At 41.4% G+C, this 24,301-nt stretch overlaps 1 long non-coding RNA gene across 2 annotated transcripts; it reads left to right on the top strand.

Annotated features, from left to right (window-relative positions):
* The first annotated feature begins 13,306 nt into the window (after window positions 1–13,306).
* LOC102076769 (uncharacterized) lies at window positions 13,307–22,766 on the top strand. 2 transcript variants are annotated; one of them, XR_001224452.3, is made up of 4 exons: window positions 13,307–13,646; window positions 15,457–15,570; window positions 17,571–17,728; window positions 20,655–22,766. It is a non-coding gene; the product is annotated as an uncharacterized LOC102076769 (long non-coding RNA). The 2 variants fall into 2 exon arrangements; XR_269058.4 differs by lacking the exons at window positions 17,571–17,728; window positions 20,655–22,766 and adding an exon at window positions 15,658–16,451 and having other exon boundaries at window positions 13,318–13,646.
* The last annotated feature ends 1,535 nt before the right edge of the window (window positions 22,767–24,301 follow it).

The raw sequence follows: 24,301 nt of genomic DNA, 5'->3' as shown, positions 1-24,301 counted from the left end.
AGATGGCAGTTGGACAGAGTGATACCACAACTGTCTAGTGGCCTCCCACCAGGTTACCTGTGCAACTGTCCTGCAGTGGAAGAGGTCACCCAAAATTTGAAGGTGTTTCACTCTCGACCTCAACTGGGTGACCAGTTGGTTGCCGCAACTACCTGCAATCAGTCAGCTGCTCCTTTGTGTGTTTAACTGTGTTTGCAAGCTAATTAGTATGTGCGAGCACCTGCGCTAGCTTGTCTTCCTATTGCTCCTCCTCAATTGCACAGCAGGGCAGCTGTGATTTAGAATGAGCAGTAGGACCCATGCCTCATCTTTTTGCTTATTGCCAGTATTAGTGGCTAGTTGTTGTCTGACACTAAGGTTAAAATTGAGTATACCTAAAAATAGGGTGGCCATATTTTGATTTCCAAAGAAGAGGACACTTAGCTCAGTCATGAAGAACTTGCTTAAAGAAACATATTTAACATATTTAAACGATGCCTTCTCTGTGCGGTTAATGAATTGTGAAATAAAATATGTCATATACGCTTTTACAAGTCAACAAGTGCAAAAAAATAACTTAAAAACCTCGGGAATTAAATAATGGTACAGAAATAATGCCTCATCTGCATAAGAAAAATTACCAGTACTGGGTCGGTATGAGGGCTGGACTGGGACAAAAAATGGGCCCGGGCATTTTGACTAGAGACCGGCCCACCAGGTATTATAGGAAAAGCCATAAAGCCTTTGAATGAAAACAAACACTGTTGTGACAGTGATGTACACTGTCTTGTTGGTATATGTATGATTTCTATACATTTTACATTCAGATAATTATTTATTAAAGCTAGACATTTTAAATGAGAATAAGAAAGAAAAGTATTTCTTTGTGCCCCCCTCTCCCTGTTAATGCCCTACCTGGCCCCCTGGCAAAACTTTGCTAGACCCACCCCTGCACAGTTACCAGCTGTCAGCCACTTAGAAAAGGACCCTGGTGTTATTTGTCTCTCAGAAACAGCTCATAACTTCCCTTCAACTCATTTACGGTTCAAAAGAGGACGGTTGGTCACCCTACCTAAAAAGCTTTGTGTTCTGCATGATGTGTGTGCACTTGCTTGATTTTCCTTCTGATTGAGATTCCCTCCAAATCCTGGCTGGGCCGAGATATAAGTAACCTTACATCTCTTACTTACTTTCGGAGTTTTGGGGCTTAGGGGTACTATTCCTGTCTGTAATTGTTGTTGCTATTCTTGTTTTTAGGCAGGCAAGACATGTTTTTTTTAAACCACAAGTACTACATTTTTTAGTAAAGTAGCACCTGGCACCAGGGTAGCATTCTGTTTTTTCATTTACACATGCATGAAAAAATAAAAAACCTACTCATTAAACTTGTTAATTCTCTCAATCTTTGGCTGACGTTGCTTCCTTGAAGGAAGCTGGAGTGCTAACAGTTAGTCCAATATTCACTTTCCTTTCAGCTAAATCTTTCAGGCTCCACCACCTCCAGACAAAAATATCATCGTTGCAGCTGTTAAATGTTTCACTGTTTTATCCTCACAGTCTGGGTAGGTAGGGTTATTGTGGATTAATGAGAGCTTTTCTGCTGGAAACTTTGATCTGCTGCTACTGATGAAAACTTTGAAACAGTTAAAGCAGATATTTCTGAGCATTACTGAGCAGAATTTTCCCTCACAGGACACAGCATGAAGTATATATTTTGTTTTGTGCTCTTTAAATATTTCAAGTATGTGTAGTTTGTGTGGTTCGCAACTCAGGCATTGATTGTGTAAGAGTCAAACGATGTGTGCAGTGCGCGGGCAACATTAACACAATCAAAAGCCAAAATAACTTTGATCTGTCAGATTAGCTAGAATGGTCATCACATTAAAAAAAAAGCTGCTAGTTATAGCTGTCCAAAAAGCCCAAAATGTATAAGATCTATTACAATTAAGTGTAATTAAAAACAGAAACTAAAGTCGCAGTGTTGTGAACACAGAGACAAATCAAATTAAAGACATGTTGGGGTTTCCATCTGTCTGCATAATGCTGTGTGCCTTACAGTGTAAAGAGCATAGTTTACAATGCGAGTTAGATGACAGCATTACGGTTTGTGTGTTTCCAGAGAGAAAATTACCGCTGCGATATTCAGAGAGAATCCAAACATTGTACAAAGCTGCAGTTATGAAACAACCACATGCTCATATTTTATGTATGCAGGTGTATGGATTTTAAACAATGTGCTTGGAAGTACAACTGTTGCGTGCACTCGGTCAATACGGAGAGTGAAAGCACTGCATCGTCAATAGCAGATATGTTAGTATTTATGTGCGCGTGTCAATGTGCATGTGCTGTATGTAAACGTATGTGATTTATGAGGGCGTGCATACGTTTGTGTGTGCATATTGAACCCATGCATGCAAGGTGCGCAGACTACAGAGTGGGCCTAGGAGCGGGTAATTACTGCACTGTGGTGAAACATCATTATTCACTCATCTGCCCACTAGCACCATCTGTCCGGCTGAGAACCACCTCATATACAATCAGCACCATACCAAGGACAGCTCCACCCACCCACACACACACACACACACATACACTCACTCACACTCACACACATACCATCCATCCATCTCCTCAAGCACTGGCTTATAGGACAGCACTCCTCACCTCACCTTTCCCTCCATCTATCCTTGATCATGCTCTATTTTTCCATACTCCATCTTTCTCCCAGCCATGCGTGATGTTAGCAGGTTATTCTGGTTCTCATTAAGTAATTGAATTTGGAAATGATCTTGCAGGGTTTCATGTATCAGCCTGACATTAATAGCAAGACAAAAAAAACACGTTTCATTGTGCAGATGAGCCTTTCTGGATGCATAAGTCATGACGAGATCATGAACAATCAGCTTGTTAACATGCTGATTGTTGTACTCCAGCTAGTGTTGGTTAACTCTTGTGAAAAATAATTTCACAAGAAAATAAGACGTAGGAATGAGGAGGAGGGGGAGAGACAGCAAGCCGTGACAAAGTCAGAGCAGGCAGCGAGGTAAGTTAAAACAAAGCTGGAGCGATGACTTCAAAAGAAAAGTTGAAAGCCGGAGGAAAACCACACCTCACACTCTGATACTCTAGCATGCGTAGGAAAATTTGAGGCTTCAATTAAAACCATGAATTGACAGAATCTATCCTAATGATCTGCCTTATTATGAGTGTCCATTACTCTCCACTTGCTCTCCTTGCTCAAGTAGAAAAAAAGGAACTTTAATAGCAATTTGCAGTAATGCACCATGCCGTAATTCTGACTCTGTCTGCTCGCTGCATCGATGGCTGGGTGTAATTGCCGTTTTACTCAGAGCTGATGGATTAGAACATAAAGTAACAAGAGAGGAACAATCATGTCAAGGAGATGGATGGATGGGCTCACAGGAGTGAGTGAGTGAGTGAGTGTGTGTGCGTGCGCGAGTGTTTTTGTGTGTGTTTGACTGCTTGTAGGGGGACGGGGTGGTAGACAGTTGGATAGATAAATGCAAGAGGCATTGAGCTGAAGATGCGGATTGCTTCTGGGAATTTAGCCCATTTCCCAACCTTTCTAGCCCTGTGTCATACTGGTGTGCAGTGTGAACAAACACACAGAGCGCACACAGACACACACGAGCACATACACACAAAATAATTCCTTCAACATCAGAAAGAAAATCTAACTTAAACAGATTTTATAATTTTTCAGTTAATCAAATCGCTTTTCAAAGCCAGCGTGGTCGGCAAGATCAAGGAGACGACACTTTTCTAAAGTGTGTTTCGTAGGTATTCAAGTGTCTCCCATTCTTTCTCGCACTCAGAGCCTTGAACTAAAGGCTAGTCTGCGGCAGAGCTTTTAAGTTGCTTCCCTGTCAAATAAATTTGATTACCAAGGCCTTCCTGCTTTGCTGTTTCCCCGAGGTCATAACTGGAAAAAAAAAAAATGTCAATGCAGCCATAAAATGCCATCAAGGCCTCATAAGCTGCAATATTCAGTATTTTTCCGAAAAAAAAGTCTAGCTGCACAAAGCGTTGATAATAAGACAGCTATGCAGAGGCCAGTCATTCATCACTGCCAGAGATTATAAAACGCCGTAGCAGTTCAGTAAGAAAAGACCCTGAAGCCTTAAAGAAGATTGTTTTGAAACAATTATTTTACTCTTTTTTTAGAATATGCTTTGAATATTTTGCCTCCGTAATGTGCAGCTAACCACCTTGATCACATCGCAGCGCGGTTACTTTCCTCTTGCAACATCTAACTGAACAATCTCCAGATTCTCTGGAGCAAATCTGGACTAACACCCAGCCCCGTCGATCCCCTCTCTGACTCACTGAGACGATTAATGCTGTTTTAAAATCTACGGCTAGGTAAATAAATAAGAGGCCGGGGTAAATTAAAACTCTGATGCAATTACACCACCACTTCCAGTTAACCCCCTGGCAATTAACAAGCTGTCAGCTGGGATGGATAAGAGTGTGCATGGCAACACGGGAAATGTGTGCTTGCTGCCGTGTGCGCATGTTTGTTTGGGTGTGTATGTGTGTGCGTGCGCGTTTCCAGCTGGCCATATAACACCCTGCTGCTGATGCAAACTCAATACGCTTAATTAAACTGCACAGAAACTTTATCAGCATACTGAGAAGAAGCAGTGGGGTGCTGCCACAAGTGAAAAGCGCTCTTTCTACAAAGGTCAAAAGGTCATGATTTAAGCATATTTTACATGATTAAAAACAAAAAGAATTATGAACACACTCTGATAGAAATGCACCTTGAATGGGACAAATCGACACATTTGGAAGACTAACTGGACTAGAGGGAACAATAAAAAGAGCCATGAAATTTCAACTAGAGCCAAGAAGAAGCTGGAATCACAGAATAACACTGATGCTCTAGCAATAGTCCTTTGCAGTACATCAAAGGCTCCAGCTATTTGGCTACAGATAGGAAGAGAATGAGCATGGGTGAAATAAAGAGAGGGGAGATGAGAGCAGTGTTTTGGCTCAGTTTCAGACACCCTGCAGTTTTTGTGTGGACGTATAAGCGTGTATGTGTATACCCTTCCCTGGGGCCTGGCTTTAAGGAGCCTTTAAAAGCCAGATACAAGCAAGAGTGACCTCCTTGCACTCTTAACGATTTTTGATACCAGTGGAAAAAAAAGCTAAACATATTATACCCCCCTCACAGCCATATTGCTATCATAGCACTTTAATGAAAAAGAATGCAGGGTAGTGTCCCAGGGGTGCCAGACAGATAGAAAGGTTAGAGTCTAAAGTTTAAGGGGAATTAGGAGAGGGAAAGGCTCACAGGACTGATGACACAGGACAGCATCAGCTTCCTCAGGGAAGTCCCAGGCAACATTTGACCTCCTAGGGCCAATATTTAACACTGTTCAAATGTCATTCGGCGCACATGCCCGTAAAAGGTGTATGCACACAAATCCGCATGCGATCGATATCAGCACAATCATGCAAGGAGTAGCAAATCAGTCCGCAACTCAAGTGCAAGCACGGGCGATTCTCAAAACTCTGCGGCGTGGAGGCCAGCCAAATATAATAAGTATGTTTTCTATTGTAACGTGCGTGCAGATGTGCAAAAGGGCACAGGCACAAACACACACATATACACACAAACACACATTCTCTGAACTCAGTCTCCCGTCCAATCAAAGCAAAGCTAATTACTGTGTTTCAGTGGTGTTATTCCAGCGTGGAAGTAGCTTGCCTGTTGATGGCGTCTAGGCTTAAATTACTGCTTTAATTACTGATGCTAATGTTTTCCCTGCTATTAAACATTTATGCAAAGTGGCATCCGGAGATGTTCAATCCTTATCTACCCAAATCCCCAGGGGATGACGAGGCTGAAGGGGAGGGGAGGGAGGGCTGAGGGACCGAGGTGGAAAGTGCCACCGCTGCAGTTCTGCTCATTCGGCTCATTGTAAAACACCAGAGCTGGCCATGGTATTTTACAACCACATGGGGTACATACTCTCAGTAGCACCATGGGAGTTAGACGCCAGGGGTGGGAGGGCAAAGAGGTTCTGTGGGTTGTCAAGACAAAGGGCAAAGAAAGAACGTGAGGTGGGAGGCAAAGTACAGAGAGGAAGTAGATTAGTACTTACTGTAGGCTACGTTACGTCGGCAGAAAGGAGCTGTTGAGGAGGACACAGAAGACAGCGAGAGAAACCAAAACATAATTACAGTAAGCCTGCTATTACAGTAAATGCTAATCAGAGTTTTAAAGACGACTTATCTTGGCCGTAGGTCTCCCGTAGTGATACTCTGACTAAATCAATAACTCTGGGATTCAATTACTGTCCCCTACTGCTTACTGTACTCATCCACTTCTCTCCCTCTCTGTCTGTCTCTGCATAAGAAATGCAGACAATTAATTCATCAGGGGTGACATTGCAGCTCAGCGAGAACACCAAGGGGGGGGAAAAAGAAAACACCCGTGGAGTGCCGTGGCAAGTTTGACAAACTTGATAAATGCATGCAGACACTTAAATTCTCTGGATATCTCCAAAAACATAGTTTGCAGCATATTCATTTCTGATTCCTGTCTGCGTAAAAGCCAAAACAAAAACAGTCAGGGTTGTCTTATTGTGAATAAAATATGAGAACTCCCCTGGTCAAACTACTTGCTGTTAGGAAAAAGAATGCAATGAATCAATGTCCTCGTGGTAACCTTTCCATTGTTTCATTCTATCTGGATCAGTTTTAGAAAGAATCCATTTATTTTTTTCCATAGTTCACGCCGTGTAGTCTGTGGTGAATACGCTTTATGTTTGCAAGGTTCTTTGCTTTCAAAGTACCGTGGGATGCTTATCATTTGGTATGAATGCTATAAAAAAAGATAATGTTATATATTAAAAAAGATAGAGCCGTATGTATGATACAAAATGTTTCAAAGCATATGCACTGCTTTACATTTGGCTCTAGCAGCTGTAATGACAGTTGCTAGGTCCACTACACAAAATAAAACTGAAATACCTCTTAGATCAGTTACATAATTTTAACAAAACATTTAGTGACATCACTGGGTCATAATTTGAATTTCAAATGGAAAGCCTGATCGGTGGAAGAGCACAATTTATTGGAATACTTTTGATGTGAGAGGCCATTACACCCCACCCCCGTTCCTGTCTTTCTTCACCATCTTCCTTATGAGAGACGACAGCTAATAAGCTGCTACAGTTTAACAGTTTTGTAGTATTTGCTTGCAGTTACGTCCCCGTGTCACTGAACATGAAACATGACATTTCATTTAATTGTATTAAATAATACTTTAGCAGCGCACATTGTGCTTTTTGTGTGTCATTCCGTGCATTTTAGTACCCAGTGAAGAGATGAGCTGTCATTACCAGTTTGGCAGCAGTAGCTTAGGTGGTAGAGTGGTTTGCCTTGGGAAGAAAATGTTTAATAGTTCACTCCCTGGCCACAACATTCATCCATCCTCCCACACTTCTATATATATATATATATATATATATATATATATATATATATATATATATATATATATATATATATATATATATATATATATATATATATATATATATATATATATATATATATATATTATATATATATATATATATATATATATATATATATATATATATATATATATATGTGAGTCTGGCACCCTTGCATTACATCGTTAAATGTTCTGCTCAGTACGCCAAAGTTGGCTTTTGACCTTCAAATACAAGATGCTGCCTTAATTAGAAGTCCAGGCGAGCAATTATCAAATCATGTAAATCTAAAATATTTAACAGTATTTCATTCCGCTCACTACTGGGAAGGTTCAAACAGCTACGCCGAGAAATCTCTTAAATTCAGCCAGCCTGCCTCTCAATCACCCGCCCTCCCCGAGCCGTTAATGCTTCTTCTCTGTCCAAAGAGCAGGATCCCTCCAAGTGTCCCTGTTTGCTCTTTCTCAATTGAGAATGCATTCATTTTATGGAACATATCTCCACCTCACTCAATGTGTACACTTACAAAGACGCGAGCACAAATGTGCGCTGAGCGACATGATAGATAATAGAACTCCACTCTGTGCTTTGTGTGTGTATCCATTCAAGGGCTTTTTCAAACCCAACAAAGAGAATTATGCTGACAGAAAGGAAATCTCCTTTGTGTTTGAGTGCCACAAAGTTTGTTTCCACGTTGCACTGGGTATTGCTGAGCTCAGAAAACAAGGAGCCTCTTTAGATGGCCTCCAGCACGCATAACCGGCATCCTACCTGTCTGCATCAATTTCTTCTTTCCTCGGATTGTGCATGTGGAAGCAACTGCAACACTCCAAGGGGGGATCCAGTCCAGTCTGGTCCTGTCCAGCCTTATGTGGCTTGGCAAAAACAGCCACACTCTTCTCAGCTCTGCACAGCTTGGCAAAGAAATTCTGCTCCCTCACTCTGTGTCAGCAGTGCTGGGTCAGAATACAGTAGGTTTGCATGCAGATGAGGAGAATTTGAAATTGTGCAGATTGAGTGAAATTGCGTTTATGAGCAGGAATTTCTCTGCTCCCGATTGTAACTCTTTTGCTCGCAGGTACACGATTTGCATATACGTGTGGGCAGAGGGTGCGGTAAATTAGGTTGTTCTGAATGGTAGTTTATCTTCTATCACTACCTGCAAAATCTATTACTTCTGTTTTCTTTATTGCATTTTACCCGTGTCACTGTTTTCCTGCCTAGCTCTATCAATTACCCCCCAGGTATGATTAAATTGGATTGCACTGTGATATTACATTATGTCCTAGTGTTGTTTCATGTTGTGTCATTAAATGATTGGTGATCCGCTGCAGTCCTCAGTTACCACTTATGAATCTGCACCGAGCCTCAGGTCTGGTCAGCTGAGACCTGGATCGCTGGAGAAGAGAGAGAAGAAAAGAAATAACTTTACGCCAGTGGTACATGATCAGAATACTTCTGTCCTCTGTCTACTGTTTCTGAGTGAGCCAATGAGGTTGCTTTCTTATGAATCCATTTGCATCTGTGAAATGTAAAGGTTGGCTTTTCTTTTTATCCAGGGACTCCCTTATCACAATGCAGCATACTATGGCAAACCTCACTAAGTCCCACGTCAGTGGATGCTCTGAGAGGATGTATTGTTGCCAAAAGTGAGTATAGCAAATAGTAGATCTCTATTCTAAATCCCTTCCCTGGTGCTCTTTACCTGTCAGCTACAAACGCGAGGACAACCACACACACACACACACACACACACACACACACACAATGTGTGTGGAGGCCCTGTGCTTGCATTTACTGTATATTTCTGTGCGTGGCGCCGTGATTTTCGTGCTGTCGCCCCCGTCTAGTTGTGTTTTGAAGAAACAGTCTCTCAGGAGAACTCAGAAGTTCACCAAAGCATCTGCAAATAAAAGCGCTCCCAGTCTTCCAACTTGAACACAAAAGATAACAGAGACATGGGACACGTTAAACTGAATAGGACCTTAAATGAGGAGAAACACAAACAGAGTAGGTTGTAAATTTCACTATGTGCACCCTTCAAGAGCAGGATTTCAAAACTTTTTTTCCCACGAGACAGTTTTCATCAAAATAGACCAGATTTACTTCAGACGGCACTTTCGCTCCATGCACCCACCCACATGGCTGTTAAGCTATACAGCCCGGCGGAGTACTAAAGCTAGAGTCAAGTCTGTTATCCCCCTTCCCATTCAGAACTTATGAAACTGGCCTTAACTAATGATTTCTGCTAACCCCAAGTAAATGTCACCAGGGAGTGGACTTCTTTTAGCGACAGCTGGATCCATATTGGTGTTAAATGTCAGGAAAGGTACAACCGTACACATGAGGGTAAATGTGAATGTGTGTGCTTGTGTGTTGGCGTGTGTGCATGCTCTGTAAGACAGTGACCTCCTGCAGCCCTGAGCTGAAAGTGCATCCTCAGCAGAAGCCCAAGAATGCCGCAAGAAGCCGAGTCTGCAGAATGCTCATAGTTTACACACACACACATTTGGGCTCAAGATTTAGAGCATTAAATAACACACGGGCGCACACACCAGCGTACACGTGCAGGCCTGCATTCACACACACACACACACACACACACACACCAATATACTGTTGAAAGCCCTGTGTTTTACATTTTCTCAGCAACATTTATCTCTGCTTTATTTCAGGTGATAAAGCCCCTGATATAACTCAAAGGGGCAGACTCTAGGACAGCATGTAAATGCAGCCATGAAAATGAAAACTGGGCTTCTGCACAATTTCAACTGCCCCCAAAAGAATTGAGGTGCTCTGCCGCAAAGAGATATATAACTGCCGCTCTTCTAAGTCAGCCTCTGCCAGCTTGGTTATGCAAAATGCATGCAAATAGCCACAGTTACTGGATGGTCTTTAAAAAAAAGTGCTAATTGAGCATTAACAGCGGACGACTGGTGTTGACTCATCGTTTTGACTTTCAGAGAGAGCACTTTTGTACGGACCAGCATGGCTTGGTGCCACCATGTGGCTTGTCAGGTTTGGGATGAAGTTCCTCGGGACTCGGTGTTTGTTTCCAGCAGCATATGTCACTTTGTCAACGGGAAAATGTAAAATCATGCAGCCATTGAGCTCATAAAAGCCTGCCCCCACAGGTGTTCTATAAAGTTGTTGTTGCAGAGGCTGAGCGTTTTATACCAGGAGATAACCTTCCATCAAGACATTAACAGTCCCCCTGAGAATCACAAGGACGAGGAGGTCACAAGATGAGCCAATAAACACTGTCTTATCTTCAGGCGAATGCGCCAATAAAATCTGTTCAGCTGCACAGATTTTTGAGATTTCATGAGGTCGCGACCTGTGTGTTTACACTTAAAAACCAGTTCATATTCCTGATTGGTTATAGGCTCTTATTTTAAAGTACTCAATTATCTGGGCAGATTATGTGCAGTTTTGCAATATATCCGCCTTTCTCTCTGACCTTTGGCTACAGGATTTACTAAATAAACTACTCAGTTGCATAATGACAGGGTCCAATAAAGCTAATCAAGCTCATTTAATGCACACACTACCAGGAAGTGTAACAAGCTGATCCGAGCCTTTTCCATTTAACTCTTTCTAACCTTGTGGCTGCTGTCAGCATAATGATGTAAGGATGAAGTAAGCTTATGAGTCGGAGCCATGCTTGTGAGCAGATGGCATCACCAGACGAATTAGGATTAAATTGTGAGGTTTTCAACTAACTTGCTTTCAAAGGGTCACAAATTTCTAGGTTCAAATAGCGAAGGGACTGTGGCTTTTTGCTACCTAAATCTACACTCTTAAAAATGAGAATAAAACAAATATTACAGGTACTGAACCATGTTGCTTATCACATATCTCTACAGCTCCCTTCAACTCCACAAGCTCGTTTCCTGTTTGCTAACAGATATAAGGGAAAATAGTTAGTCATGTTAAAATGTCCAATTTTGCAGCAGAAATAAACATGTTAAAGGCCTGTTTTTGGTGTCTATAGCTAGTTTAACTGTTCAATAAAGCTCTACTGGAGTGATTTTTAATGTTACCTGTCACAATGTGTTCTTCTGGACTATTGTTAATGCATTTAAATAGTATGGTTTACACCAATATTGTACGAACAGCCAGTCCATTAAGTCTGTGCTCCAGTTTTTGTGAGTTCTAGCTCATCCCTCTCAGGGTCGCCACAGTGGATAATTTGTCTTTTCTTTACCTCCTGCCTGGCAGCTCCATCTTCAGCATCCTTTGTCCAGTATGTGTCACAGTCCCTGAGTTGTGGAGCTTTGGGGGTTTTTCGCATTCTGTTTTGGGTATCTTTGTGTTATAGTCTGTTCTCCTGTTCTATAGTTTGTTTGTGTTTTGATTCTAAGTTATGTCTTCTGCTTTTTCTTTTGTCCCAAGTGCCCCTAAGTTTCATTATCTCTATTTCTGGCTCATGGTTTCTTGTTTGATTATGTTAGTTTGCCTTTTTTTCCAGTCGGTGTTCCCTATTAGGTTAGGCAGTGTTTAGTTATCATCTTTTCTGTTCCCTTTGTCTCCTCCAGTCAGTCATGTCTTTGTGTGTTTATTCTTCAGTCACTCTGTTGAGTACACGTCTTATGTCTCATTATTTCTGTGTCTCTTCCTGTTTTATTTTGACAGTCTCTCATCCTGTATTCAGTGTGTTTAGTTTTGCTTCCCCTGTCCTGTTTGTCTGTATTAGTTCCAGCTGTGTGCCCTCCTGTTTCCCATCCTCTCATTATCCAGTGTATATTTAAGTCCGCTGTCTGTTTTCATGATCTCTCTCATGGTATGGCTCTGACGTTCTGTGTGCCTTGTGTCAGATTAGTTCCTGTTTTCTTGCTTCACCTGTTCCAGCAAATAAAGCTGTGGTTTGGAAATTAAACCTCTGTCCGATGAATCCAGCATCTGGGTTGACCCTCTTCCTGCCACATTCATGTTCCTTGACAGAATGTCCACTATCCTTCCTCTTCACATGGCCAAACCATCTCAACCTCGCCTCTCTAACTTTCTCCCCAAACCGCTCAGCCTGAGCTCTGCCTCTGATGTACTCATTTCTAATTCTGTCCATTCTGGTCACTCTTAGTGAAAATCTTCAACTCTGCCACCTGTCTTTTTTATCAGTACCACGGTCTCCAAACCATATGTAACAGGCCCTGTTACGGAGGCGTGAAGACAGATTACAATCCTGTAAAACAGGAGAGATAATGAACAGAGGAAACACGCTGCGGTTCGCCTGGTCAGCCTTACCAGAACTTATTCCCATAAACACAAACATGTCTGCTTCTTTTTTTGTCACCTAATTTCACCACAACTGACTGCTTCTTCATCAGTATATTTTTACTGTCAATCAACAGCATTGACATAGAGGGGAAAAAAAGTTCAAACAAAGTTCAAATATTTGAACCAAATGAAAAATGCACCTTTTTCCACGAAAAAAAAAAAAAGAAAAAACTATCCGCAATGTCATGTTAGTGTGTTATTATGGAAGAAGAACTCTATATTCAGTTCTACTGTACTTGCAAACATTTGTGTTTGGCAATACTCATATTAGCTTTCTGGCTTTGTATGTTTTCAGACAAGCTAGCTTCTGACAGCATTACAATGGAGACAAAGTTACCCAATTATACAGGAACTGAAAACATAACTCAATCAGAGCTTGATGTCCTCTGGAAGCGGGAATATATGCTAAAGGACAAAAGCATCCACCATTACTCAGGCACGTAGCATTCTTATTCAGTGTGGCAGAGCTGGAGTAGCTCAAGTAAATACAGTGAATTACACTGCATTGTTTTCGCTCCTCCACACCTGATGGTGGCATTGTTCATTTTCGCTCCTGTTTTTTGCTTATGTAAGTTCCAGGTGGAGGCTGACCATGTAGTCAGTGTCAGAGGTTGACCATCTCCTTGGTCCTCCTAATGACCTGCGTGTGTCTGATGTATACCTCGATCATGGCTAACCAGCATATCAGTCGCCATGACCTGTTGAAGAGGGACCTGCAAAGTGCTTCAGTAAGGTCTCCTAGCAGCCTGCAGTGTTCGCCAAATGTGTTGGCTCAAAAAACTCCTGGCAGTGAAATAGGACTATATTTTGAGGGAACTGAGCCAACTTCTTTCAGTGTTTTGGACCCATTGAGAAGGTGTTGGCAGATTCCACAGGCTATTCCTAATCATTACTATGGTATGTGGTGAGTAGTATATTTAAAATTTGGTGGTGCAATGACCAAGCAGGTATAATTGATTAATTGGTTTACTCATTGCAATGTGTAGGACCCTCTGTAACAAACCACGGGTTTGTATTTATGGGAGGGCGTGTTACGGCCCTAGCAGGTCTTCCTATGAATTTGACCCTGTATGGGCGTGTCCTGCCTTAGGTGCTACCCTTTTTGTACAGCTGACTCTTATCAGCAATTAAAAGTACTTAGCTGATAGCGGATCTCTTTTACTTTAATTAGTAACAGAAATATTGATAACAACCTTTAATTTAACAGTTTTGCCTTCCTGTCTCCTTTTTTCTCTGCTTTTACACTGTTTGTTACTTTCCACATCCCCTGGACCTTTTAGGGGAACATAACAGTAGCCAAAGTGATGAGCCAAAGAAATGACACCCTATTTCTATAATGATAAGCTAGCAAGCTGTGTCTGTACAGCATGACATGCATATGCAGCAAAATTGTGCCTGTACCGCTGTACTGAATGCAAGGTTAAATCAAATGTATTTATTTTCTTTTTTTTGTATAAAAACCCATCATGCACTTTAATGGACACACAGGAGAATAATTAAGATCCACCACATATGCTGTGCAAAATCTCAGATTTCTGCATCTCCTGAAATACTTGTTAGAATGAACTGATAATGGATTTTCACTTTTAATGGGATTCATTGATAACTGGAAAGATTTTTGCTCTGTGTCAAGGCATTTAAAGTTTGCGTTCACAGTTCCGGTTCACAAACAAAGATGCCCTTGGTTGACTTTGAGAGAGAGTTGCCAATAAGCCATTCAATTATCAAACGCTAAACTTTTAATGTTTCTCCTTACTATGATACTAAGATATCCCCCACACACCCTGCTCGCATAAATTGATATTTGCTTAGGCGGGAGGGATCCATCTCCTGCGGAAAATGGCCTTGTATTCTTTAATTCATCTGTCAGACTAATTGTCTACTAAGACAGCCAGGAGCATAATGCATCAAACTGTTTTTTTCTTTTTTTTCCCCTGGCATAACATTACTTTGGCAAGTCCAACAGAGAAGGCAAAATAAAAGTCACAATTTACATTAATAGGGATATCAATTGTGTCCTTTCCAAATTTTAAAGCTCATTTGCCTGAGATTACTCTTGCTGTTTTATCACTGGATTGTTAAAATGAAAAGCTAGACGAACAAGGAAATTATTAGTTGCTCGACAATCATCTGTTTTACAGTGAAAGTTTGCATCTGAAGACAAATGTGTGGCCAAACTAGCTACATAAGCCTACAGGGAGAAAAAAAATAATAAAAGCTTTCCTTTTATGTTGAACGTGGTCATTATATCATGAAAACTTGCATCAATTGTCATCTCCCAAAAACATCTAAGTGCCAAAATGAGATGTTTTGCTTCTCTCGTTTGATGAGTCCTCCATCCAAGTGCTGCTATAGCGTCTGCATTGTTGCACATTACACGGTGCACAGACAAATGCATGCATGCGCACAAACACACACAAATTGCATCTCGAAAATTACATCACTTCCCCGCCGTTGTCTGAAAATTACATCTGTCCCCCACCGTTACACCAATCACTCCCTGGGTCTCCTTTTTTTCCCCCTCCCCTCTTACCCCCTCTTTCGCCTTTCCTCACTATTTTAGGCTTTTTCCTCCACTTTACTCGGCCCTAAATTGCCAGGCCTGAATTGCCCTATGAACAGCGTGGGGTGGACAGGCCAGCAGGAGGTGTGTGTGAATGCATGAGTCTCTGTGTTATCACCATCTCTTTTCATTTTCTTCTCCAAGTGATGCTGTCAGGAGCCAAACAAGATATCACTCTCCAGCCATCCCCCCCCAACCCCCTCGACAGGGAGTCACAACACAACGTTGAGGAACTGGAATAAAAGAATAAAGACAAAGGTAAACAAAATGGTTGCCTTCCAGACTTTGGCACCTCTACCGTACAAAACTAATCCCATGATTCTCTTTGTTCCTTAATCCCATCAGCCACCGGGGTCCTGCATGGCTCTCTGGGTGCAGATAATGGCGCCATGCTGTGTGTCTTGATGAAGTTCAGGACCTTATTAAAGAGAATTTGCTCACATGTGTAAATGCAGGCACACTCACAAAAAGAAAAAGCGCCTCATGATCCCGAGATGAGAGCACGGAGCTTTCTAACCTTTCTCCGCACGATTCTGCAATCGCGCATTTCCAATTTTGCCAATATCAGCGACAACAACTTTACTGCTTATCTTGGTTTCCTTCTGTGTCACTGAATATTTTATTCAGATCAAATAACTCGCCTGCTCTTTGTTTTTCGGGTAACATCATATAAACGCGACAACGTCTGATGGTTAACGGTTACGGTCTGTCTTTGTCGCTTAAATAAACCTGGTGGGGGGGGTGTGACCATTACATTTGCCCGCACTATGAATCAATGTGTTTAGTCCTCTGAGTCATGTTATAGCAGCAGTCTTACACAACAAAAAACAGCCTTATACATAAAAGGCACAAGGGATTTGTACTTTAATAACTCCGTCTACTGCAAATCCAAATCCAATGTCCAGTAGCAGCATTGTGCTTAGAGATGATTCAGGTGATGCATTCCTCCAATTATAAAGAATGTCATCTTCTTCAGTCTGGTGTGTCAGGGTGGGATGCTTATAAAAGTGTGTGATTTAAGCTGACTGCTACATCTATCAAGGTTGTGACAATCTGAGCTAGTAACAGCTTCTATTCAGCATCAGGGAGTTTAAATGAGGGCACAGCGATGCACAGGCAGATCCACTGAGCAGGTCTCGTCTCACTTGGGAGCCCACCCAGAAAGAGAAAAGAGAAAAAAATCCAGCATTTTCAGAGGGAAATAAAAAGATATGTCACAATGAAAATGGCTGCATTCATTATTTTTGATAAAGAATCTGCACAAAAATGGCAAGCTGGTGCATTTATATATAGACTCAGACAGACGCCGTTGTGTACTGTAATCGCAGCTGCCCCTGTTCCATGAAGTTGTAAAAGCCATTGTAAGTAAAAGCGTGATAGGTTTGTCACTGAGGCGGCAGCAGTGTTGACATGTGTATTTTGGGAACAATGGTTTTGGAGACCTCCAAGTGCCGGCAGTAGGTTAGAAAATCAGAAGCTTTCTGGTGCCACAAACAGCTTGAGTGGTGTAATTTTCATGCTCAGAGCAAATAAAAACATTTCTGAAATCAGCACCACCATCTACTAATGCCTCTGACTTGGCACGCCATTTGCAGATGAGCAAACAGTCTCCATAGTATAGTAAAAGCCACTGAACAAGCTCTTATGCTATGTTCTGTATTTATAGGGGTGCAAATGGTCCGGTGCTTGACTGGCCACCTAAGTCTGGGACATTTGCGATGACCTTCAGAGCGTTCCGGTCGTGCATTCACACACAAAGCAGATTAGGCCTCCGGGTTCTTTAGCTTTGTAAAGACACATGTTACATGGATGCACATACAGATGTGCAACCTCGAGCGCTCTCGCTGCTTTCTTAAGGCAGCATCCATCTCTGTAACTCAGTGCGCAGAGGTTACCTTAGGGGCAACCTGCTCATTACTCCCAAGTGTTGTTACACAAAGTATACACGCAGCAATTCATCAGCACACACCAATTTGTCAGAGCCACTCACTTCTGCTTGTTAGCAGAGTACTTCATGTCTGAGAGTTTGCTAACTCTAGTGCGTATGCAAATTTACTTCACGTGTGTGCGTGTGTGTCTAAGCATGTGAACGTGTACATGAATGCCTCCCGTGGCTGCCACAGTGTGTGTTTTCTTTTCTTGTGTGTGTATGAGTGTGTTGTTGTGAAGAGGGTTAGGGAAAAAAATACCAATCTGTGTGACTTTACATCTGCAGCTCAGTGCTTCAGCCTTTGTCCTTCTGTAATTCTGTCTGTCAGGTCTGGCGATTTTCAGCAGCACAAAATCTACCCGCAGGAAATAATGTGTGGCCATACGTGGAGACTCCCTAATCTGTTGCAGCAGAGCTACGGTGGAGGGGGCAGCAGAGGATATCCTTTATCGGACTGATTAGAGTGGAGGAGAGGAGCGATGGATGGTAAGGGGGGGAAGACAAGAAGGACTGGATGGGGAAGGGAGTGGGGGATACAGCCTTCTCAGGTAAACACACCCCAGGCGCCGTTCGATTCCAGCATTTAAACACACACATGCTCAAAGCTGCAATCCAATTATTCACCACGAAATCCCGCTTTCAACAAGCTCTAACCCCATTTAAGAGGTCCACTCACCCAAAGGATTCTTTTTAATAAACAGTAGTAAACAAGTGTTCAACAAACCATCGCTCTGTGCTTTCACTTTTACCTACTTTAATTAATCAAGCGCCTCGGCAATAAGGACCTGAAGTCCATTCATCAAACTAACTATTTAGGAGGCAATGTGACAAAATAAAATAAAACAAAAAAGGAAAAAGAAGAAATGTGCAGATTATTAAGTATAAACCGTGATTTACTTTTGTTTTATATGGGGACTTTTTTTGCCTTTATTTGATAGGACATGATCGGACATTTAGGAGACTAGACAAGAAAGTAGAGTTGGGGGGGCAACAAGCAGGAAGTGATCTGGGCTGCTGTGGTACCCATGGGTGCATGGGTTGACCGCTAAAAAAAGGGTTATTTTTGCAATAAATACACAATTAATCCTTTGCATAATAATATTGTAGCCATTCCCAAAGTCATGAGTGCTGTGGCCCACTTAAAAAACATTGGGCCCACCCAATCTTAAATCTTCAAAGTACAAGAGAAAGTCATGTATTACCTTTAAAATTGTATTCAAAGAATACAAACCACACAGGCTGTTGGCTATGAATTGCTAATGCTAGCAAGTCATATGTAAAGTGTTTAGGTGTGTGACCCAGCTGCCACTGAGACACCAACTTCAACAGAAGAGTAGTAAATTTAGGTCAATGTAATGAATAATATCACAAACTAACCACCACATATCATACTTTTATTTATATAGCACTAAAACAGTTGCCTCAAGGCACTTTATATTATAAGTTAAGGCCCTACAATATTACAGAGAAAACCCCAACAATCAGACGAACCCTCTATGACCAAACACTTGGCTCATAAACAACTATTAATCAAAATACAAGATAAAAGGATGTATTTCCTTGGAAATTTTATATTAAAGAATAAATCACACAGACTGTTAGCTACAAAACGCTAATGCCACCCAGTCAAGGCCAATGAGTGAAATAAATACATTTACATAAATATGTAACTGTATATACTTGTGAGGCTAATTTCAGACCAAATTTCTATTATTACTGCGTCCACCTGCAGTACCTTCGTGGCCCACGCTTTGGGAATCACTGTGATAGTGAGTGTGGGTAAATGCGCCTAAGCTAACACCTTGCATGCTATCATTGTTCCTTAAAAAAGAAGATTCATGTATCAGATGTGATTGAAAAACAATACTTTCTTAATCCTTTTCCTTTTGTCGAGTATATAAATAGCATCCGCTGAGGCCAGACAGAGGCAGAGTAGCGAGTCGGCTCTCATTTACATAAACACTTACTGTTCAATACACAGAGCAGGCAGGCGCAAGTAGATTGACTCTCATGTACCCATCCTATTAAACATTTATTAAACATAGTTAAAAGGGAGATGGGTTCATCGTGGGAAAGCAGAGTTAAAAAGCCATACAGAGAAACTGGAACAGGCGCAAAAAAAAAAGAAAAAGAAGAAAAAATGAATGTGAGTCTATTTTCGAAAAGTGGAGAGAATTGAATTTCATCAACCTCTACTTGCATCACACTTGCTGATATGTTGACAAGTAGTAAATAGCAGTAGTGTTTAGGCCTCTCCAATTTCTCTCGTCTTTTTTTTTCTTCCCCTTTTATGCCCTTTGCTTGCCAACAGCTCTCCTGTAAACTATGGCATTGTCAAGCCAGGGCCAGAGGCCAGTCATCATCTTGTCATTATCTGATGGGAGCAGCGATAACTTCCTTACTGCTTCCTTGTTGGGGTGAGGAGGGTCAAGAAGTCGGCCCGTGTCAGAAATGGAAGAGGAAACTGTAGAGCTCCAGCTGTGAGATATTGAAGGCACCGACATATGTAGCAGACTGTGATTTGAATTCACAAATCCTCATTATAGCCCGAGCCTGTCTGAGGACAGCATTATTAACATAGAGAGAGACACACGAGCCCCCATGAATACTAAAGTCCTGTTTGCCTTCAGTGGAGGATTTTCTCCCAAATCGATTAGGAAAATATGTACTCTGCATCAGTATGAGTTTGAGAACTTGACAGCAGTGTTTTTCACCTACTCAGCACATTAGCAAAAACGCTAAACTCAAGGTTAACATATTCATATAGGCAATCCTTTTACTTAGTCAATGATTTATCACCTTAATTTTTTTATTTTTTTTTGATCAGTCTATTCTGACTTGAGGTCTGTCAAAGATCATGATATTTTACACCAAATGATAATCCAAGAGTGACTTTGAGTCAGCAAAGTTTCACTCATCACTGTCTAATTTAGAGGGATGTCATTATGCATGCGCACGCACCCGTTCACAGACACACTCAACCCTGTGATCTCCTGCTTTGGATTGCCCTTGCTTCTCTCAGTGTTTGCAAACAGAGCTGCCCTAGAAGCCTCTGGCTGGCCTCTCCACTGCTAATCAGAGCTCCCACACACTGGCCTCTCTGATTCTGCAGCTGCCGCAAACACAAGTGCAGTATCCGGTATTAAAACAGACAACCTTTCCAAAAAGCTTTTGTTTGTTGTTGTTTTCGGTCAGTTGTGCCGTGTCCCGTCGTTTCATATTGCATAGATGGCTGTTTTAATCAGTGCTGGAATATGTGTGCCTCACAGAGTAAAGGAATAATGGGGTTTTTCTTATTGTTTTGTCTAGAAGGCATAAACCACCATGTGTATATCTATCTATCTATCCATATATATATATATCTATCCATATATATATATATATATATAAAAATTCCCCTCTCTCCCTGCAGGTGGTCATTATCCTTCAAGTTCAGGTTCTGCACCAGTGGCCTGGAAGCTTGAGCATCCTGCACAGTATCTTTGCCTTTCCTAGCACTGGACAGAGATCTCAAGTGCTTTTCCTGGGATCTGCTGGAGCCACTGCACCACCAATTACCACTGGGACCACTGTTACCTTCACCCTCCACATCTCAAGCTATTCATGTTCCTTTTTCCTGATGTTGCTATCATATCATATATCATATTTAGCTACATCTATCACTACGGCCATCTTCCTCTGCATGTCCATGACTACTGGCTTGTTCTCAACGACCCATGGGGTCATGTCCCATATTGACCTTGGGACTTCCAGTCTACACTAGTTACAAATGTTCCTATATGTACATACAGTATATATAAAATCAAAAATGAAGAAACTGTCCTGGCTCTGTCCAAAGGTAGTGCACAACACTTGCAGAAAACCCACCCAAATCACACAGAAAGGCCACAGCAGACCTTCTGCCCACTGCCATCTTGTTGTGAGGCAGTGCTAGCCGCTGCACCATTTTGACACCCCCAAAGATAATCCAAGGATACAATTTCCCTTTGTGCGAGTGTGTTGCGAGTGTGTAGACTTGCAGGTCTCTGTATGATCTGTTGCCCTCTGGGCTGTAATTAATTAGAGCTGCAACATGGTCTGATCAGGATTCCTCTGTGATTCACAACCTCAGCGACCTTTCCATTCAGCCTGCAGAAGCGATCCTGACCTGATGCAATTGCTTCTATTTTATGTATTGAATATGTGTGAAACTCAATTAGCTGCTTGTCAAACATGCACCGTACAACCTATGGGTATACAGTAGGCATGGAGACATTACTGGGAACGCAGACTAGATGCTATTTAAAAGAGCACGACTTTCTAAAAATAAGTATAAAAGGAAAAACATGAGCATGACTCATTCAGGAGTGTTGCTGTGGTTTAATAGGTACCAGGTTTACTAATGTGATTTAGCAAAAAGCAGTAAATCACATTTTAGCGTAAAGCTGCCACTGAGAATATCTTGAACACCACAGCCTCTTGTCCTTGGTCACTAAGGATTACCACTACTAGCCTCCCATTAAAATAGTTTCTTTTGATGTCGCTTTTCCAAATTAGGATTGTAATTCGGACGATGAAAAATTAATTACTAGTTTCCAGGGTTTCAAAGAGAACTGGGCATGACTAGATTCACACACGAGTGGTGTTAAACACGTCAAGGCTTTCTTTTCATTCTTGGGAAGGTTTTGTCGGTTGGTCAGGGTGCTGACTGTTGCATTTGCAGCTACCCTGTCTGTGTAAAAGTCTATCAAATACCAACCCTATGCTGTTACTGTTAGCTGTGTTTCACTCGTCCAGCTAAATCTGAACAATTTGCAGACTGGCCGGTCCTGCTGTTACATTGGAGCGTGGGATTTTTTTATGTATAAAAATGCAAAGCGTGTTGTTGGCAAAGAGGGAGAACACGGTCACAGTATCTGTCATAATGGTTTTTTTTCCTCCTTAGCATTGGAAGGATACACTCAGCAGTCCATGTTACTCACGGAATCTTAACATCTTCATATCACCCTGCTCTGACGGGGAGGAAAGAGACACTCTTTTCATACAGAAACAGACTCGGATATGGCGCGACTCCTAACATCCGGTAAAGTGATGAAGAAATTATATGACAGGCTGATTAGCATTTACAACCACATGAGCACAGTGCACCTATCTGTGGGGCCATGTCTTTCAGACAGCTGCACAAGAACATATGAATGGGCCTAATTGTACAATTTTTATCCATTATTGATGGAGCTGTTAATTTAAGTGCTCTCGTTTGATCTGAAAGACCAAAGTTTTGCTCGGCTCAAAAGCTTTGATCACAAGCATATGCCTTTACCCTTCACTGTATCCTTCAGACAACTGCTCTTATTGTTCTTGCTAATTAATGATGTTTCATTCAGCATTTCATTTATATGACAAATGAAGTGTCTTTCTGTCTGGACTGATTGCCAAGTCTTTAACTTCTTTGTCTATTTCAATAAGCAATATTTAGGTATGTAATTAATTTCTTTTGCTGGAAACACAATTGATTCATTAAAAAGAGAGGATTCTCCTTATCATTTTCCCAGAAGGTTTGCACACGCAATTTCCTGTTTCATTTCAAGCATATAAACTGTTCAGTCGAGGCCAATCCCAATCAGGACACATTTAATGATAATGGTGGACTCCGGCTAAGCTATTCAAAGTTAGCTGACCTTACGAAATTGAAATGAAAGGAAATTAATTTTCATTGAAATTAACAATATGCTTAACAACCAATGGCAATTTAGCAAAGCTTGAAAGGTTTTCCATCACCTTATGTATGAATATTTTGACACAATGGACTTATTCACACTGAGGTGTATATTCCTTGATTAATGCAGCCAGCGAAGAAGCCTGCATTTGATTGTGGGGTGTTTCAGTACACAGAACCTTATTATTTTAGATATGCGAGTGAATAAACATGCTTTGTCCTAGAAATGATCCATTGCTTGTTGTGTCAGAGTATGATAGCTTGAGGTTTTGAGGTTGGAGGGTTTGAAATAAAGGGAAAGAGAGAGATTCTTGTCTCTTTTCTGCAGCCATTACTGGACAATAGATATTGATCCCCGCTGCATCATTGGAGTACTCTATGGTGATCCATTTATCTGTTAATCTGTCTGCGACCAGAGGTGGAGAGCCAAAACGGACGAGAGCCAATACACCAAAGTCTACACAACATTTTATAAACTAATTAATCAACGTTGGGCCTCGGCAGAGGCCAGGAAACCCGCAGGAGAACTGCAGAAGAGCAACACTGCCACCTACTGTGGCTCTGCTCCAGTTCATCAAAAAAAATAAGTATGAGCTCTCTGGCACCCACAGTGGCATTAAGATGAGGACGCGGGCTTTGCCAAATACTGTCATATTGTGTTTTCTGGTTAAAAGAGACGACCACTGATTCAGCTGCTGTGAAGCCTAGGGAGATGAGCATATGGCCGTATTAACGAATACAGGACTTGTCGGCAATGTTAATTATAATTTACAGATTTAATAGAGATGAAATGTTTGGCTCGAGCAACATTCAAGGTTAGAGCATGATTTATGCAGGATGCATGGATTAAGTCCTGTGGACGGTAAGGCTGGAATCAATTGCCAGCAGCCTTTACAGCAATCTGTTAGTAGAATTACTAGAAGAGTTAGACATATTCTTTTTCCCAGGGAAAAAAACAGACATTAAACCAATTTAAATATATGGATATGCAACATATTGGACTGAGCTCATTAGTCAGTTTTCAGGTACAATTTTTAAAAGATCTCGTTGTGTTGTTTTCTCTATGTAATTTCTATAAAGCTGCCATTATTTTGTGGTGCTTTTCTAATCTGCTGAAGCAGTTTCTGAATATTTCCCATTTGCCCTAGTTGCACAGCACCTAGAATGAAAACCGCTGAACTTTAAAGGAAAGTTTTATTATTACTGAAGCATTCCATTAAAGTTTCATTCAGTCCTTGTCTTGATCAAATTAAAACAGAGTTCCACCATTATCAAACAAAAGCTCGCTTTTAACAATGTGGTAACTACTCAGTATTCCCCGACATATTTCAGAGACTATACGCCAGGAAATCCCAATGAAGGAA

Source organism: Oreochromis niloticus, linkage group LG2 (genome assembly GCF_001858045.2).
Source record: "Oreochromis niloticus isolate F11D_XX linkage group LG2, O_niloticus_UMD_NMBU, whole genome shotgun sequence".
Lineage (NCBI taxonomy): Eukaryota > Metazoa > Chordata > Actinopteri > Cichliformes > Cichlidae > Oreochromis > Oreochromis niloticus.
Note: the sequence above shows the minus strand (reverse complement) of the source record. Positions and strands in the feature narration are given on the sequence as shown.